This window comes from Seriola lalandi, unplaced genomic scaffold, assembly GCF_002814215.2.
Source record: "Seriola lalandi dorsalis isolate HSWRI2012SDOR001 ecotype SW California unplaced genomic scaffold, Sedor1 jcf7180001957299, whole genome shotgun sequence".
In the NCBI taxonomy this organism is placed as follows: Eukaryota; Metazoa; Chordata; class Actinopteri; order Carangiformes; family Carangidae; genus Seriola; species Seriola lalandi.
This window is the reverse complement of record NW_019427968.1, coordinates 1-3,145: the sequence shown is the minus strand read 5'-3', so window position 1 is coordinate 3,145 and position 3,145 is coordinate 1. Positions and strand designations below refer to the sequence as shown.

The 3,145-nt window shown below is 36.9% G+C and overlaps 1 long non-coding RNA gene across 1 annotated transcript; it reads left to right on the top strand.

Moving 5' to 3' along the window:
* The first annotated feature begins 11 nt into the window (after positions 1–11).
* LOC111651657 (uncharacterized) lies at positions 12–700 on the top strand. Its single transcript, XR_002760530.2, has 2 exons — positions 12–162; positions 288–700. It is a non-coding gene; the product is annotated as an uncharacterized LOC111651657 (long non-coding RNA).
* Positions 701–3,145: the final 2,445 nt, after the last annotated feature.

Below are 3,145 nucleotides of genomic sequence, written 5' to 3'. Positions count from 1 at the left end.
ATATGGTTACCGTATATGTTGTTGACATTTACAGGAATTATTAAACTGAAGAATAATGGAGATTTCTTCATTGCCAATGAGGGCAGACGACCCATCTACATAGATGGCAGACCAGTCCTGTCGGGCAACAAGTGGAAACTCAATAACAATTCAGTGGTGGAGGTGTGTGGTCCAACCAAGTTGTATAAGATTTCAAATGAAACTACCATGTTATATTTGGTACTGGTCATACCAGGTCATGGTGCTGAGTGAGGCATGGCGATAATGTTCTGTATCTGTCTCTTCAGATTGCAGGTCTTCGCTTTGTGTTTCTAATTAACCTGGAACTCATCTCACTAATAAAAGCTGAAGCAGCCAAAATGACACAGCAGTGAATGCCAGCCGCCCAGCAGACGAATCAATATACAGGATATACTGGCAGACGAATGGACCAGTCAGCTGTTCTTGAAAAGCACAGCAGTGTTGTGAAGAATCGGATTGACAAAGGCCATGTAAACATGAAATGTGAATTGTAAACAGGCTACAGCTAAATCCTGGAGCAAAATAGTGACAGGTTTTTACTTGATGTTTGAACATTTTTCATGTTGTAATGTAGATACTCTCATGGTAGAGCCTTGTTTTGTTTTTTTCCAGTTTTTCAGAATATTGTATTTAAATTCTGTAGTAAAGCTTTTTCAAGATATTAAACTTGTATACACAATGTTCTGAAGTTTCTGAAGTTAAAAACTTTACTGTGTGATACAACACGCCGTGCATTTAGGAAGGATTCTGTCGTTCTCTCTCTCTGTAAACAAGCAGTTCATGCAAAAATGAAATACACAGGATAATCTACTAATTATCACATAATCAAGGAGATTTCCTCTACACTTAGAATAGGCAGATAATGCAACTCTCAGGTGACTCACACAAGTCCTCGATTTATTTTAATATATAAAAACAGGCAGTGGTTTAACAGATCAGTGAGACTGACTGTTAATATCTTACGTATCCTGTTAAAGGAAATCAGTTTAAGCCTCTTGAATCTGCCACACAGTCAAATCTAGTAAATATCGATGCATCAGATATACTGTATTTTGATAAGATTTCACTGAACTTGAGCAATGTGGTGTTAATAGTATGTTTGTTATCAAGATGAGGATGGGGAGATTATGGGGGAAAACAAATATCTGTTTCTCTTTGTTTTTCTTGTGGAAGAAGTTCAGACAGTAGGTAGTGCTAGAGAGCCCTGTCAAGACAGACAGCAAGGGTACCATACCAGGTTTTAAACATGCACATACTGTAAGTGACATAATTTCTCTACAGAGAGGCAAATATCCACACTGTTCTGCTTGAAACTAACTCTTATTTCACTTAATTCATTGAACTTTTAGTCTGAAACTTTTTGTAATTCTGGACTGGTCATGCTGCAATACTGCTGCTATTTCAAGGCAGTTTGTTAGACACATAATTAACTGCAAAACAGTACAAAAATATATAAAATGCACAAACAATATTTTTGGGCCCAGTATCATTCAGAAATGTATTAAAAAAGGGAATTCCACAACAACAAAATATTCAGGATATTTAAAACGTACAGCTCAGATACACAGATAGCTCCCAACTGCACAAATAGCACACTAGACAAACATTTATTTAAGGTGTGTGTGTAAAGTTTGAGCGTGGCCCTATTGTAGCACAGTATGCGGAAATATCTGACAGATCTGTACCTTCGCCCTGAGCTTCAGGAACGTTTTGTCTGCAGTATGTTTCACTGTGCAACAGGATGTTCTGGTCCATTCACACAAGTAAGTAACTAAGAAGCCCATTTTAACTGCATATATCATTACCCCAGAACATTACAAATATACTTCACTATGACTGTAAAAATGTAGCATCAGGGTTGGAAATATTGTCATCAAAACACAGACAGTGAATCTGTTGTTGCCATAGCAACTCAATCCTAGCTCCCTTGGTGCCAGAGATTATGTTTTCACTGGAATCCAGTGAAAGACATAACCTTGCAGAGTTTATACCACAGGTTTAAACACAGGAAACAGAAATTTTACACAACAGTGGTCAAATCTACACTGTTCTTATACTTGTCAAACATGTAATTTCAGGACACTAGGCTTTCAGCAAGGGAAGAAACTTCATCAAAGAGCAGCAGTAACTGTAGGTTTAGTGTTAGAATTGTCAGACCCATGTTAATTTGTGGACAGGCAAAGCAGATTTTCACTGGATTTGTAGTGACTCTGAATTTTTTGTCAGTGTTCCTACTTCCTGTTATACTAACAGACACACCAAACAACCTTTAGGAGCTTGAGTGTGAAATATCTTCATGACATGCAGGTTTCTGAGTCTGTATCTCCTCCATTCAGCAGTAAGTTGTATATCTTAGTCAAAGGTGTATTGTGTAACATTTGTTTATTAAAAGTAGTATATTTGGAAAAAAGTAGTGAGGGTTACAGAATTTCTCACAAAAATGCATCTGAGAACACAATAGGCAGGGCCACATAAGAATGCTAGTTAAAAAAATAATCACTCAATTGTTTTCTTCAGAAAAGCAAAAGTGAAAACAAATACTGTGGACTAAGGTTTCATGAGAAACACAAATTTCACTTCTGTTACTGCTAATCTTTCCACTTTGCATTGCGATAGCGTTTAGACTTACAGTATCTCTGGTGAAATTGTTATATTTCACCACACACCTATTTACTATTCTCTTATAACAATAAAGTTTCCTGATAAACACTTTCTTATTGACTCGGCTGACAAGCAAGAGCAATGATGTTCTACTTTGAAGATAGATAACTAATAAAATAAATCCAAATGGGGAAACATGACATTACTTCACATGAACACATGCTGCTTCTTTCTGTTTTCAACTTCACTGGCGGCATCCATCCATTCATTTTGCTTCTGTCCTTTCTGAAGGCATACTGAAAGAGGAAAGCTACATCTTTGTGTCTGCCATCCAAGTGCACTGCTGACTTTACCTGGTTATCTTTAGTTATTGTAGGATGTGAGCTGAGATTTGTGCCTCTCTCAGATCATCCCTCAAGTGTAGTTAAGCTTCTGTTTTGTTTTTATTAATACAGCCAAAACAATATTGCAATATTCCATTATTAGTTGACAATTTTGTGTTTTATTCAAACCTTAGGTGCAC